This window comes from Corythoichthys intestinalis, chromosome 3 (genome assembly GCF_030265065.1).
Source record: "Corythoichthys intestinalis isolate RoL2023-P3 chromosome 3, ASM3026506v1, whole genome shotgun sequence".
In the NCBI taxonomy this organism is placed as follows: Eukaryota; Metazoa; Chordata; class Actinopteri; order Syngnathiformes; family Syngnathidae; genus Corythoichthys; species Corythoichthys intestinalis.
In genome coordinates this window covers 62,591,878-62,608,439 of record NC_080397.1, presented here as the reverse complement: position 1 = coordinate 62,608,439, position 16,562 = coordinate 62,591,878, and the positions used below count along the sequence as shown (strand labels likewise).

Genomic DNA, 16,562 nt, shown 5'->3' with positions numbered 1-16,562 from the left:
GTTTTGGTGGCATTAGCGCAACAAAAAAGTGACCCAAAACAGCGGTCCCTTATATGAAATAAAGAAATCCAAGAATGCAGTAGCTTGCTTCTTAAACGCCAACAATTCTCAACTTAATTTTGATAACGCCGGAGCCCCTGAAGGGACATTAACTGAAATAAAATAAATACAAGCAATCTGGTGCGCACCAAAAACTATATGGTAAACATTAGCATTGTTTAGCATTTAATCTAGCGGACTTTTGCTATGCAAGTTAGCCAACTGTTGCAATTGGCTAACTTGCATTGCAAAAATCCACTAGATTAAATCCGATATAATACTAATGTTTACAACAATTGGTTAACTCTCATCGCAAAAGTCCGCTAGCTTAAATGGTATACAGCGCTAATGTTTACAATGATTGGCTAACTTCCATAGCAAAAGTCTGCTAGCTTAAATTCTATATTATGCTAATGTTTACAACGATTGGCTAACTTGCATAGCAAAAGTCCGCTAGATTAAATGCTAAACAATGCTAATGTTTACAATGATTGGCTAAATTTCATAGCAAAAGTCAGCTAGCTTAAATGCTATACAGTGCTAATGTTTACAATGATTGGCTAACTTCCATAGCAAAAGTCTGCTAGCTTAAATGCTAAACAATGCTAATGTTTACAATGATTGGCTAACTTCCATAGCAAAAGTCTGCTAGCTTAAATGCTATATAATGCTAATGTTTACAACAATTGGCTAACTTGCAAAGCAAATGTCCGCTAAATTAAATGCTATATAATGCTAATGTTTACAATGATTGGCTAACTTGGATAGCAAATGTCCGCTAGCTTTAATGCTATACATTGGTAATGTTTAGAATGAATGGCTAACTTGCATAGCAAAAGTCTGCTAGCTTAAATGCTCTTATGCTAATGTTTACAATGATTGGCTAAATTGCATAGCAAATGTCCACTAGCGTAAATGCTATATAATGCTAATGTTTGCTACGATTGGCTAACTTGCATTGCAAAAGTCAGCTAGATTAAATTCTATATAATACTAATGTTTACAACAATTGGCTAACTCTCATCGCAAAAGTCCACTAGCTTAAATGCTATACAGTGTTAATGTTTACAATGATTGGCTAACTTCCATAGCAAAAGTCTGCAATCTTAAATGCTATATTATGCTAATGTTTACAACGATTGGCTAACTTGCATAGCAGATGTCCGCTAGCTTAAATGCTAGACAATCCTAATGTTCACAACAATTGTCTAACTTTCATAGCAAAAGCCCACAATGCTAATGTTTACAATGATTGGCTAACTTGCATAGAAAACCACGAAAACCACGAAAGGGAACCGCGTGGTACACCAAGTCACATAGGCGTGCTATCGCTCTCACTTTCGTGACGTTTTAGACTGTCAAATTGTCTCCACTATCAGGAGCACGAGACTCACCAAACAGCCGCTCCAAGAGGCTCTGTCAGTCTCTGCTTCTGTCACTCTCACACGTTTAGCAACAGCATGCAGAACACATGAGCGGACCAGAGTTTGTTCGTTTGGTCCGAACTAGAATTCGGATACGCGTTCGCATTTACAAAACAAAAAGGACTATCTGAGAAAAAGAACTCCATTTTAAATGGACCAAACAGTGCCAGTGTGAAAGCGTCCTGATAAGTATTTTTGTCCAAAACACTAAGACGAAAATTAAAATGGCTGCCAAAAACAACACTGGCCTTGTGTCAAGTGCTTGCGAGATATGCATAAGCCGTGCAAGACGTTCAGTTTTAACTCCAGATCTTTTGCTATATTTTTCACATTTGTTCAGATTTGAGTCTGAATTGGGAAACCACCCTCGCTTTAGATTTAGTTTCACTGCAAAATATCCAGCAAACTAACCATCAGCACAGACACATTCATAAAAAACACTGTTCGACACCTCGTAAACCAAACCTGGCTTACTTCACTTATTGAGCAAAATTGGAACCTACCAATAATTCTGCCGTTTTCAAGCTGTCTGTCCCTTGCCCAAATTTCATCTTGTTCTCTCTCCTTCTTTCTTGTTCCTGCATGTCAGAGTCATCTTACCCTGCAAGTTCTTCCTCCTCAGTCGCAACAGTCTAGTGGCACTTCCAAGAATCAGCGGCAGTACCAACTGGAAAGCTTCACCCCCCACCCCATCCTCCTTGCTACCCCCTCGTGAGTAGGTTGTGTGCGCAAAAGAGAAATGTTAATCTGGCTCGCGGCAGTGCCAGGAAATTCAACAACATACCGACCTGGTTCTCCAGAGTCCGGACTAGTAATATCAAATCGGCGAAGCTAGCATCAAAGACGAGGCGCAACACTGAAAAGTGGCATTTGGTAACGATGCTTGGGGAACTGAGTGAATCCCTTCCAAGCGGTTCCTACTTCCACACATAACTGCAAGTTCTTCATGAGAAGGGAGTCCTAAATGTCTTTAACAAATGTTAACGTATGGCTGTCATGTTACATAAGCTAGGCAACTGAAACGTGATACGCGTGAGCAAGAGTCTTGCTTTAAAAAGAACGCTGTTGGCGATGACGTAAACATGGCAAAAGTACTCACAGATAACATTAGTGAAATATAAAGAACCATTATTAGGTATGCATTATACAGTACTGAGTATCATGCATCATAGCTGTCACTAGGCATGTGCCGGTATGATATTCTGACGGTATGATAACCTTAAGCCAAAATATCACGGTTCCACAGTATTGCAATTACAGCTCTAAAATGTGTTACTTTGACATATCTGGGTTTTTTTTTTAAATCGTCCATTGAACAGGATTTTTCCGTATTTACTGGTATACAAAATTTAAGTACCGTATTGGCCCGAAAATAAAACTGTGTTTTTTGCATTGAAATAACACTGAAAAAGAGGGGGTCGTCTTATATTCGCGGTCTAGACATTATACCCATTCACGACGCTAGATGGCGCCAGATATCATTGAAGCGATGTTCTGTCATGACGGCTCTCAGCTACTCTCCCCATTCACGACGCTAGATGGCGCCAGATATCATTGAAGCAATGTTCTGTCATGACTCTCAAGTTTAACCAGTTTGCATTATTTTATTGCAATCTTTTTCGTTAATCAGATTTGTTTTAAGACGACAGTTAGTTAGACTTCACTTTGATGGTTAATGCAGTTCTTGCAATTTTGTTGTTTTATCACAATAGATTGGTTTATTTACATTTCAAAAACCAGAAGCCATTTATTTACGAATGTGATTGCACTTTAGTTTACATATTTAAATGTTCAGATATTAAGATTTGAATGAGGCAAAATAACATGCTTTTTCCCTCAAATATATTGTTAGAATCATTTGTTTCGGATGTACTGTGATTATATTCTGTTTAAAAATTAATTTGGTGTTCAAAAAGTCTTTTTTCAAACTTGAGTCTTGAAAAAGAAGGGGTCGTCTTATAATCAGGGCCGTCTTATATTCGGGCCAATACGGTACAATAAAAAATACATTTAAAAAAAATAGCTAAGTATTCTAAATTAAAAATAAAATAAATGCAGTCCTTTAGGTGATGTTAAACCCACAGCTCAACATTTTTACCATCAAAACAAAAATAATTGAATTATTTTCCATTAAAAAAAAAAACACGTGTGTATGACTCGTATCAAGTTTACATTATACACATACACTCTCTTTCTATTTTTGGCAGAGAGAAAAAAAAAACGTCTTACCACCGTTAAACACACTAAACACGCTGGAGTTAACTCTCGTAGCTGGTAGGAAACGTTCATGACAGTGTTTACAACAGGTGTGACAAGTACCCCAAAATCACAATCCAAAAAGTGCAAAAGTATTGTATTTTGTTTAATGCTGGAGGATACACTGACCTCTGGTGGATGCGTTGGGTCCTGCTGGACTGTCGCCTTGTATGACTGAGAAGCAACTCAGATGTCTGACATGGATGAAGGATACAGTGGTATGAAAAAGTATCTGAACCTTTTGGAAGTTCTCACATTTCTGCATAAAATCACCATCAAATGTGATCTGATCTTTGCCAAAATCACACAGATGAAAATGCAGCGTTTGCTTTAACTAAAACCACTCAAACATTTACAGGTTTTTACATTTTAATGAGGATAGCATGCAAACAATGACAGAAGGGGGGCAAATAAGTAAGTGAACCCTCTGCCCAAAAGGACTTAAAGAGCAACTGAATCCAATTTTTACCAAACAATTTAAATCAGGTGTGTGCCCAATCACTGTTGAGTGGTTTAAAGCTGCCCTGCCCACTATAAAAAACACACCTGGTAAGAAATGTCGTGAAGAGAAGCATTGTCTGATGTGCATCATGGCTCGGTCAAAAGAGGTGTCTAAAGACCTGCTATCGAAGATTGTTGATTTTTATAAAGCTGGGATGTCTGGATGTTCAAAAATCGACAGTCAGAGAAGTTGTTTACAAATGGAGAGAGTTTGGCACTGTCGCTTCTCTCCCAAGGAGTGGCCGTCCACCAAAGATGATGCCAAAAGTTCAGCGCAGAATACTCAGAGAGGTAAAAAAGAACCTCTAGAGTGTCCCTAGAGTGTCTACTACAGACTTATAAAAACCACTGGCACAGTCCAATATCTCTGTGCACACAGCAACTATATGTAAAACTATGGCCAAGCCACTGCTGTCTAAACAAACATTGTTGCTCGTTTATTGTTCGTAAAAAGGCACTTGGACACTCCACCGAAGTTTTGGCAAAATATTTTGTGGACTGATGAAATCAAAGTTGAATTGTTTGGGAGTAACGCACAACGTCACGTGTGGAGGAAAAATGGAACAGCTCGCCAACATCAACACCCCATCCCCACTGTAAAGCATGGTGGAGGGAGCATCTTGATTTGGGGCTGTTTTGCTCCCTCAGTGCCTGGACAACTTGCAATTAATTAATGGAAGAATGAATTCAAACGTTTTGCAGGAAAACTTGAGGCCATCTGTCAGACAGTTGAAGCTAAAATGTGGATGGATGCTGCAACAAGACAATGATCCAAGACATATACGTAAATCAGCTTTAGAATGGTTTCAGAAGAATAAAATATACATTCTGGAATGGCCAAGTCAAAGTCCTGACTTGAACCCCATTGAGATGCTGTGTCATGACCTAAAGACAGCAATTCATGCCAGACATCCCAGGAATCTGACTGGACTACAGCAGCTACGTAGAGAAGAATGGGCTAAGATTAGTCCTGAACGATGTGCCAGATTCATCTGCAGCTACAGGAAGCGTCTGGTTGAAGTTATTGCTGCCAAAGGAGCAGCCACAAAATATTAAATTTGATGGTTCATTTACTTATTTTCCCTCCTTCTGTCATCGTTTGCATACTATGCTCATCAAAATATGAAAACCTACAAATGTTTGGTTGGTTTTAGTTGAAACAGACACTGTATTTTCATCAGTGTGATTTTGACAAACATCAGCTCACATTTGATGGTGATTTTATGCAGAAAATGTGAGAAATTCCAATTCATTACCATAATGTGTAATATGATGATGTTTTAGACAATATTTAACTGTCAATAAAACATTAGGGAGCTCAAACTGTTGATGAAACCGAGTCATCATAGCATTCTGCTATTTTAAACTAGCATAAGTAAATGTCCTTCATTAACGTAATGCAAAGCACGGTATTGACATACAGTACGTATTTGCGATATGTCTGTGTTTACATAGACTGAGACGTACAGCTAGAGTAAGTGAGAGAGGTTCCCTGCTAAGCTGGTTCCATGGCCTGTGCCCTCCTGCTCCTAATCCTGGCTACCAGCACATGACCCAGCTAACGGTATTAGGGGCCGCTTTGATTAGGCCCGCCTCTGTGAGCACACAGCGATAGACCAGACGGGGGGGGGCACACGGGGTCCCGCGCACCGCAGCAATGGCTTCCTTCTGCTTGGACACCGGCGCGCGGCCCGTATTAACTATGCGTTTAACCTTGGCGCACGAGTGCTACTCGCAGCCATTTCGGCACGAGGCCGGCCGGATTAGGTCCGGCAGTCAGTGAGTCATCGGATTAGCGGCGCGCTGTTATTTTAAGGTAAAAACTAAGAGTAATGCTCAGAAACGTGCGGCTAGCGCTAGCTAAATTCAGCTTGAGGTAGGTATTATAAGGGTGGGAATTTCACAACTTCAGACGGGGACATTTATCACGTGAAGGGTTTGTTGAAGGGAGCAAATGAGGATGTGTTCGCACATTGTTCGTGAATGGGTCCTCGTATTATATGAGTCAATATTATATACAATGTAGAGATGTCCCGATCCGATATTTAGATCGGATCGGACGCCGATATGGGCAAAAAAAATGCGCATCGGTATCGGATCGGCCAACACGGAAAAATTCCGATCCAGACTTCCGATCCAGTTTTTTTTTTTTTAAGTCCGGTCCGGGTTGTCCAGCGCACCGATTTACATAATCCGTTCCCGTTTTTGCTTTGGTTTCCCTAAAATCCGGTCCGCATTTCACAGCACACCTTCAACACACTACATTTACATTACCGTCTCCCAATTTACCGAGAGACTTTATCGGTAAAAATGTCAGCTGTGTGGGATCATTTCACCTTAAAGGACGACAAAGACGAAGAGGCAGAGGGCAACATATGCCACAATAAAGTCAAGCGTGGTGGTGAAGCTGTAAGACGTTTTAATACAACCAACCTAATCAAGCATTTAGCGAAATACCACCACAAACAATATAAGAAGTATGTTAAGAAAACCGAAGACAAAAAGAAAGGTCCTACGCAACTAACACTGGCTGAAACTTTTGCTATGCGTGACAAACTGACACTCGACAGTCCCAAAGCCCAGGGAATAACAAGAGCCGAAGAATTCATTCTGGATGACGAGCCATTATCTCTCGTGAGTAAAGACGCACCATCCGACACTTAGAACCACGGTACAACATGCCCAGCCGTCATTACATCCTTGAGCGATTCGGCCATGGAAGATTCGAGAACGATTCACAAACATCCAAATTCCGATTATTGAAATACGTCAAGGAAAGCGGAACTAATACACAGCGCGGTCTTCGGTACGCAATGAGAAAAGGACCGCATTGCGCCCCGAGAGTAAACATCATGCTTGTCATAGACCCGGGTAATGCCAATGCTCAACTCACGGCTTTAGCTCAACTTATGACGCTGGATAAAAAACACAAGAATACCTGACTGCTGCTGATAGCCGCTACAAACTACGTCAACATCGTTTTACTGTAGATAATAGATATCATATGTATAAGGAACTAGATGCAAAATGACAGACTCGACGGCGTTAGCAACATTGAAGTATTGAAAACTAGTTGCCTTAGTAAACAGCCACCATCTTAAAGCAGGAGACTTCCCGAGTAGGCTGTTGTGAACCTTCCAAGCGAACCTAATTAACTTTTTATCTTAAATAATTAACTTTTTATCTAAAATACTCCTAAATAGGCAAAATCATGACTTGAATCTATCTTCAAAACAGTTTTAAAACTTTCACATGTCGAATAACGGCAGCAATTTTAACAACTTTAACAGTTGATTCGCAAAATTAAATGAATTGAATGTAGTTTAAAGCTGCTGATACAGAATGGGGACTTGAGTATTTTATTTAGTTTTAAAATGTTAACTTGATACTGAAATAGTCGTTTATTTAAACCTGAGAGGCTTTTTATACAATTTTTGTAACTAATGCACGAAACATTAAAAGCATCTAATAGCTTGGGGGGGTTTGTGGGATTTTCCACTGAGGTTGTTTGTGTGTTTTGCTTTTTTTAAGACAGTTTACAATATTATTTGCACGTTTTACTGACTGACTATGCCATTTCTGTTTGTTATTTATAATGTTTTGTGTTTGTCACTGAATAAACAGGTCAGTTTCTTGTTACCAACCGTTGTGTGTTATTCAAACTCACCTAATTCAGCTGGCTAGTTGTTATCAAGAGAACTAAAACCTTTTTCAACATGAGTCTGACATCTAAGTAAGGAGGCTGAATAACTTTTAACTTTAACACATGCTCAGATAGGCCGGTGTCGGTATCGGCCAGTATCGCTATCGGATCGGAAGAGCAAAACAATATCAGTATCGGATCGGAAGTGCAAAAACCTTGATCGGGACATCCCTAATACAGTGTATCACAAAAGTGAGTACACCCCTCGCATTTCCACAGATATTTAAGTAATCTTTTCATGGGGCAACACTGACAAAATGACACTTTGACACAATGAAAAGTAGTCTGTGTGCAGCCAATATAATAGAGTTAATTCATTTTCCCCTCAAAATATAGCCATTCATATATCTAAACCCCTGGCAACAAAAGTGAGTACACCCCTTTGAAAAAATGTACATCCCTAAATGTCCAAATTGAGTACTGCTTGTCATTTTCCCACCAAAATGTCATGTGACTCGTTACAGGAGTGCTGTCAGCATTGCTGCAGAGATTGAAGAGGCGTTTGCTGACGAAAACTGCTTGAGTATTCGTTGATTAAGGCCATGTCTAGACTTGGCAGGTTTTTTTTTTTTTAAACTGAGGATCCTGCCCTAGTACATCAGGAAAAATAATTACGTCCACACCAGCACGTTTGTAGAAAAGCTTCGACAGACAACCGCATTCATTCATTTTTAATTAGATTCATAACAATGCACAAAAAATAATTGTCTACAATAGCCCCATCCTTCGCATGTGTAATTTACTCCAAATTAGGGCTGTCAAAATTATCGCGTTAACGGGCGCTAATTAATTTTTTAAATTAATCACGTTAAAATATTTGACGCAATTAACGCACATGCCCCGCTCAAACAGATTAAAATGACAATACAGTGTAATGTCCGCTTGTTACTTGTTTTTTGGTGTTTGGCGCCCTCTGCTGGCGCTTGGGTCCAACTGATTTTATGGGCTAGTACCATGAGTGAGCATGGTGTAATTATTGAAATCAACAATGGCGAGCTACTAGTTTATTTTTTGATTGAAAATTTTACAAATTTTAATACAACGAAAACATTAAGAGGGGTTTTGATACAAAATTTCTATAACTTGTACTAGCATTTATCTTTTAAGAACTAAAGTCTTTCTATCCATGGATCGCTTTAAGAGAATGTTAATAATATTAATGCCATCTTGTTGATTTATTGTTATAATAAACAAATACAGTACTTATGTATCGTGTGTTTAATGTATATATCCATCTTGTGTCTTATCTTTCCATTCCAACAATAACTTACAGAAAAATATGTCATATTTTATAGATGGTTTGAATTGCGATTAATTATGATTAATTAATTTTTAAGCTGTAATTAACTCGATTAAAAAATTTAATCGTTTGACAGCCCCACTCCAAATGTGAAGATTAGTCTGATGTGAGACATAGGGACAAAGTTTGTCATAGTCTGGGATGTTATCACAGTTAAATCTTCGGTTATTCGTGTCCACATGATGGCGCCACAAACAAAGAATTCACACATCTTCACTTTGGACGCAGGTTTTAAGAACCCTTGTTTAAATGTGCGAGTGAGTGTGGATGATAGGTTAAACTATAGAAAAAGTGGACATGTAGACATTGTAAACATGGCCTACTAAACTAGACGAAAACTGGTTGCGTATTTGTCAACGAAGACTAACCAATTTTGAAATGACTAAAATATGACTAGGACTAAAGAGTATTTTCGTCCAACAGACTACAACGAGAATTAAAATGGCTGCAAAAAACAACCCTGGTCTTGAAGGACAGTTAAATTAGAGATGACCTCCCCCCACCCCAAAAATTTTGAATGAAAAACCGCGTCCAACAATTGCAGCCCTTCATAATGATACCATGAGTGCCGCTCAGTCCCACAAGAATCCTCAAAGGAATGCTGAGAAGACCCAAAGCAAACACTGAGAAACCGAATCTTCACATGTTGCCATCCGCATATTGACAGGAAAATAACAGTATTTAATTTCATTTAGTGCTAATGTGTAAGCATAATGTTGACAGGCCTGAAGCAGAAGCCTTTTGCGGTCACTCAATAGAGCTGTGGCAACGTAATAATAACGTGCGAAGCATTATGGAGATGTCATCAGCTGTTCAGCGCGGAGGGAATCCTGGAGAACTTGCACGACATTCAATCCCGCTCCTCAAACTCACTTTGCCCGAGAATAGCCTCGTCACATTTGGAGAAAACCGGTTTGCGCTTGCATGCTGGCTTTCTTGCACAATCAAATATTTAGGGCGTCAGCGTATTTCCAGTAGAAGTCGACCGATATTGGATTTTCAACCAATTTCAAACAATTCCGCCGATTTCCGGTGATTAAAGTCGATTCGGTAAGCCGATATTTGATGCCAATATATGTTTTTACAATAAAATACAATGATCATGTAAAGCAATTGAAACATTCATCATATAAATGTAAATAGTAGTTTTTCTTCTACTTCTTTATTTTGTAACACTGGCCACTAGGTGGTGCAAAATCACAATGTGAACATGACAGTTATTCTATTATATTGATTGCTGTTGGCCGATCTTGATAAAAGTCCAAAAATTGGCCCAATATATCGGCCGGCCTATAAATCGGTTGAAAGATCATCACTAGAGTTGTCCAATAATATGAGCCACCTGATAATATCGGCTTATAAAAGCAATAAATAAAATAATATCGGTATCGGATTTGCACAAGTATGTCTGCTTGGTTATAATTTATTGTACAAGACGACAGCCTTTGTGCATGGACTGGTCACATATTAGCACAGCAGCTCCGCTTAACGTGACCTTTAGATGTCCCTAATCTAGAAGACGCTACTCACTCAATGTGCACATATAAAATGAAAAATAATGAATTATAAACTCATCACATATAACTACTGCATTACCAGAAAGAAATAGTCACTAAGAAAAATAATAAAACACATAATTATTAGGGTTGTCCTGATCGTATATTTTTGCACTCGACTCTGACTCAGACTCATCCGATTTTGAGAACCTGCCGATGCCAAGTCCCGATCAAATACAGAAAAATTAAACATATTTTGGGGGTTTTTATTGGAACAAAAGTTCCAAACATGTTACAGTACTGTACTACTCTTCTGCTTTTTCCAGAGTGTTGCGGAGTATAAAACATATATATTTCTTTTTCTTTTGGCAATGCAATTGAATTTCTGGATTATTTTGTTACTTTTATGCCTTTAAATTAAAAAAATATATATACATATTTAAAAAAAAAAAAAAAGAAAGAAAACCCCGATCCTTTTCACCCGATTCCAATCCTCTGAAAAATGGCCTGATCACCCGACTTCCGATCGCATGATCGGATCGGGGACATCCCAAGTAATTATAATAAAAAATCTGAGTAAAAAACTAACAAAAGGCATCTTGGGAATTGTCGTTGCATTGCCATGTCCTATAATTGCCTTCCTGTAATTGTAATGCTTTGTCGCCCCACAGAGTCTCATTGGAGTAACTTGTGTAAACTAGTGCAAATTACTACTATTACTTTTATTTAATTACAGACGTTTTGGCTCACTTCAATTAATTTTTTTTAGGTGACAATATTTTTTACATAAAGTTTATTTGATTTGGAAAACCTTGAAGTTGTTACATTTATCATTATTAAATCTAGTGGGGCATTACATTACCATTTGCAATAACATGTTAAGTCCATGACCACATATAATCGGTATCCCATTTTGGAGTTGGACAACATCGAGGTATCGGTTAAAAACTATTCATCGGACATCTCTAACAACGGTGATCCTTTTATATCGGCTAAATGTTGAAAATATCTTGAAAAAAAAAGTCCACATATTGGCCCAATATATCGGCCGCCCGATAATGTCGGCTAATAAAAGAATTTAAAATAATATCGGTATCGAATTTGTGCGTGCCAAGCAGCAGCCTCTGTGCATGGGCTGGTCGTAGCTTAGCACAGCAGCTAGGCTTAAAGTGACCTCTAGATGTCCCTATTCTAGAAGATGCTAATCACTCATGGTGCACAAATAAAATGAAAAATAATGAATTATAAACTCATCACATATAGCTACTGTGTTACCAGAAAGAAATAGTCACTAAAAAAAGTTATAAATCATGTAATTATAATTAAAAATCTGTGTAAAAGCCGGGCAAAATGCATCTTGGGAATTGTCTTTGCATTGGCATGTCCTATAACTGCCTGCCTTTTTGTAACACTTTGTCACCCCCTAGTGGCTCTTTACGGTAACTAGTGTAAACTAGTGTAAATTATTGCATCTATTTAATTACAGACATTTTGGTTCATTTTAATTTATTTTGTTTATACGGGACATTATTTTGGCACTTTTTTCTCTCATTTCAGTTGAAGTTCTTATTCTTCACAGAATGTTTATTTGATTTGGAAAACCTTGAAGTTGTTACATTTATCATTATTAAATCATCCGGTGGGGCATCACAATACCATTAGCAATAACATTTTAAGTCCACGACCGCATATATCGGTATCCCATTTTGGAGCTGGACAACATTGGGGTATCGGTTAAAAACGCATAACCGGACAACTCTAATAACAGTTATCCTATTATATCGGCTAAATATTGAAAATATCTTGAAAAAAGTCCACATATCAGCCGCCCGATACTGTCGCCTAATAAAAGAATTAAAAATAATACCAGTATCGGATTTGCGCGTACATGTGTGCTAGGTTATCATTTAATGTACCAACCTGCTGCCTTTGTGCATGGACTGGTCACAGCCTCTCACAGCAGCTACGCTTAAAGTGACCTCTAGATGTCTCTTGTCTTGAAGACGCTAACTACTCATGGTGCGCAAAAAAAAAAAAAAAAAAAAAAAAAAAAGATGAAAACCAACAAATTATAAACTCATCACATGTAACTACTGCATTACCAGAAAGAAATAGTCACTAAGAAAAGTGATAAAACATGTAATCATAATTAAAAATCTGTGTAAAAGCTGGGCAAAATGCATCTTGGGTAATATAATTATTAATTATAACTACAATTGCCTCTATTTGTAATGCTTTGTCACCCCCTCGTGGCTTTTTGCGGTAACTACTGTAAACTAGCGTAAATTATTGCTTTTATTTAATTTCAGACATTTTGGTTTATTTCAAATTATTTTGTTTACAGTAGGAGACATTATTTTGACACTTTACCTCTCATTTCAGTTGAAGTTCTCATTTTTCACAAAATGTTTATTTAATTTGGAAAACATTGAAGTTGTTACATTTATCATTATTTAATCATCCAGTGGGGCAACACAACACCATTATCAATAACACGTGAAGTCCACGACTACATCAAGGTATCGGTTAAAAACTCATTTTCAGACAATCTAATCTAATCTAATCTAACAGTAATGCTATTATATCAGCTATATATTAAAAATATCTTTTAAAAAAGTCCATATATCGGCCAACTGAGATATCGGACGACCTTTAATTTCTAGTGTGTGTCCCAAATCGGTTCCCTTCATCTAAAAAACTGGAAATTTTCTAAGTTAACAGTATTAATTGGGCAGCGAAAGAACAAGGCCATGTACTTGATTGTTAATCATATCAGTATGAATACTTCTTTCCAAATAAAGAATTGGCCAATAATAGACTAAGCTTGTTAACAGCTTAATCACATGATTCACAACTGGCATATGATTGCAATAGTGTTCTCAGCATGGTACCAGTCAGCAGACATGGAAAATTTTCACTTGAAAGCTGGGTGATTATCAAAATGTCAATTGTCAACTGGCCCTTTTTCACAAATTGCGGGAGTATTCCAGCCCACTCAGGGGCCGTTTACACTGCTAGCCAAAAGTATTGGCACCCCTGCAATTCTGTCAGATAATGCTCAATTTTTCCCAGAAAATGACTGCGACTACAAATGCTTTGGTAGTAATATCTTCATTGATTTTGCTAGCAATAAAAAAAACACAAAAGAGCATTGTGGGGGGGGGGGGAATAAATCATTATCATTTTACACAAAACTCCAAAAATGGGCCGGACAAAAGTATTGGCACTAGGGCTGTCCCAAACGACTAATTTTCTCCCGATTAGTCAGCCGACTATTTTTACAATTAGTCGACTAATCTAATAATTATTATTATTATTTTATTTTATTTTTTTACTAATTTGGCAAAGACATTTTTGTTGGCGCTTATCAATTCACACAAAACATATTGGAACACTCAAATTATTTATTAAAGTACAAATAAACACGTAAATAACAATAATAAATCACAAATAAACAATGAGTTCAAATGCTGATAGAATTAACGAGTGTAGCATCCCGATTGAAAAGATGGTCTCTTAAACTGATGGTTTACAACGTTTATTCCATCCTTGATGTAAACACACCGTAAGAGCTAAGGTGCACACAAATAAAGCAACATAATTAGAAATTAACAAAAACTTTTCACCTTTTTCCTTTTAAACCTTATTTATATATCAATGAATTGCCTATATGAATTGCCTTTACCTTAATTTATTACCTTATCATTGACAATCTCTCCCTTGAGTGCAATCGCTGTATATACTGTATATATATATGACCTTTTAACCTTATATAATTTTCTATACCATAAAATAAACCATAACATGAAATAAACCTTTCAATTAGCATTAAGAACAATACTAATAGCACTAATAGGCCCATTGTCAATGAAACATTATTATTTAGTAAGGCGACAGCACCCTCTGGTGTACAAAAAATGAAAAAACAAAAACAAACAAAATTACAAACTGGGTGAAGGCGCTTGAGGTGTTTATTCACGGCCGACGTGCAGCCAAGCTTGGCATTGAAGAGACAGGACAGAAGAGTGTACTCTCCTTTGTTTCTTTGAAATAAGTCAATGTTTTGGACACTCTGGTGCGCTTTTTTTGGCTTTGTGCCGCTTTCCCCGCTTGAAAACAGAGCATCCGACATTCTAACTTTCCACGCATATATTTTTTTTAACCCTTCATTAACCGTCGACGGGATGTTGTGCTCGTCGACGGATTTACGTCATCGATGACGTCGACTAGTCGGGACCGCTCTAATTGGCACCCTCAGTTTTTCAGATCTCTCCACAGGTGTTCTATGGGATTCGGGTCTAGCCACTTTAGAAGTCTCCAGTGCTTTCGCTCAAACAATTTTCTAGTGCTTTTTGAGAGTGTGTGTTTTGGGTCACTGTCCTGCTGGAAGACCCCATGACCTTTGAGTGCGACCCAGCTTTCTCACACTGGGCCCTACATTATGCTGCAAAATTTGTTGAAAGTCTTCGGACTTCATAATGCCATGCACACGGTCAAGCAGTCCAGTGCCAGAGGCAACTAAGCAACCCCGAAACATCAGGGAACCTCCGCCATGTTTGACTGTGGGGATCGTGTTCTTTTCTTTGAAGGCCTCGTTTTTCCCCCCTGTAAACTCTATGTTGATGCTTTTTCCCAAAAAGCGCTACTTTTGTCTCATCTGACCAAAGAAAAATCTTTCTCAGGTAAGTTTTGGCAAACTCCAGCCTGGCTTTTTGATGTCTCTGGGTCAGAAATGGGGTCTTCCTGGGTATCTTACCATAGAGTCCCTCTTCATTCAGACGCCGACGGATAGTACAGCTTGACACTGTTGTACCCTCGGACTGCGGGATAGCTTGAACTTGTTTGGATGTTAGTCGAGGTTCTTTATCCACCATCCGCACAATCTTTCGTTGAAATCTCTCCTCAATTTTTCTTTTCCGTCCACATCTAGGGAGCTTAGCCACAGTGCCGTGGGCTTTACACTTATTGATGACACTGCGCACGGTAGACACAGGAACATTCCTCACAATTTTGCTTCTCAAGTCATCAGACAGTTCTTTGGTCTTCTTTCCTTTCTCCATGCTCAATGTGGTACACACAAGGACACAGGACAGGTTGAGTCAACTTTAATACGTTTTAACTGGCTGCAAGTGTGATTTAGTTATTGTCACCACCTGTTATGTTCCACAGGTAAGTAACAGGTGCTGTTAATTACACAAATTAGAGAAGCATTATATGATTTTACAAAGGGTGCCAATACTTTTGTCCGGCCCATTTGTGAAGTTTTGTGTAAATTGATAATGATTTAGTTTTTTTTTTTTTTTTCATTAGGGCCCGAGCTCCAACATGGTGCGAAGGCCCTATTGTTCTGCAAAGGATTATTATTATTCTTTCTTCATGGCAAATGAAAATGGCCCATTTGGAGCTCTTAACATGCTCAAAAACTCACCAAAATTGTCACAAACATACGGATTCGCGAAAATTTCGATTATTTGGCAACGTTGTGAAAAAATGTCAAAAAAGGCTCAGTGGCGCCCCCTGGAATTTAAAAAAAAGGCCTGTCCATTTAGGTTTTTTCAACGTAGAGCGATGAAATTTGGGGAGTCGATACCTTGAGCCAAAATGCTTCAAAAAGTCTCTTGCACCCATATTCCAAGCCCAACAGGAAATCGGGTATTTTGGATTGAATATTGAAAAACATGCCATTTTTGTCGAAAACCAGGGTGCACGTTTGAGACTATTGCGCCGAGGCAGTTAGTTGGATCCTCCACAAAATTGGTGAGACTCTTCAAGAGACATATGAGATGTTAAGTTATCAAAATGGTGAGTTTTCATTCACGGGCCTGGGCGGAGTACCAAATTCG

General features: G+C 38.3%; 1 protein-coding gene across 3 annotated transcripts in view; it reads right to left on the bottom strand.

Moving 5' to 3' along the window:
• slc20a2 (solute carrier family 20 member 2) overlaps positions 1-16,562 on the bottom strand; it is a 126,361-nt gene that overhangs the window by 79,201 nt on the left and 30,598 nt on the right. Inside the window, exon 1 of one of the 3 annotated variants that reach the window (XM_057832792.1) lies at positions 1,967-2,099. The exons of the other annotated variants lie outside the window; for them this stretch is intronic. The gene's annotated coding sequence lies outside the window, so the exon portion shown is untranslated. Of the gene's footprint in view, positions 1-1,966; positions 2,100-16,562 lie in introns of those variants that run through there. 3 annotated transcript variants of the gene reach the window in all.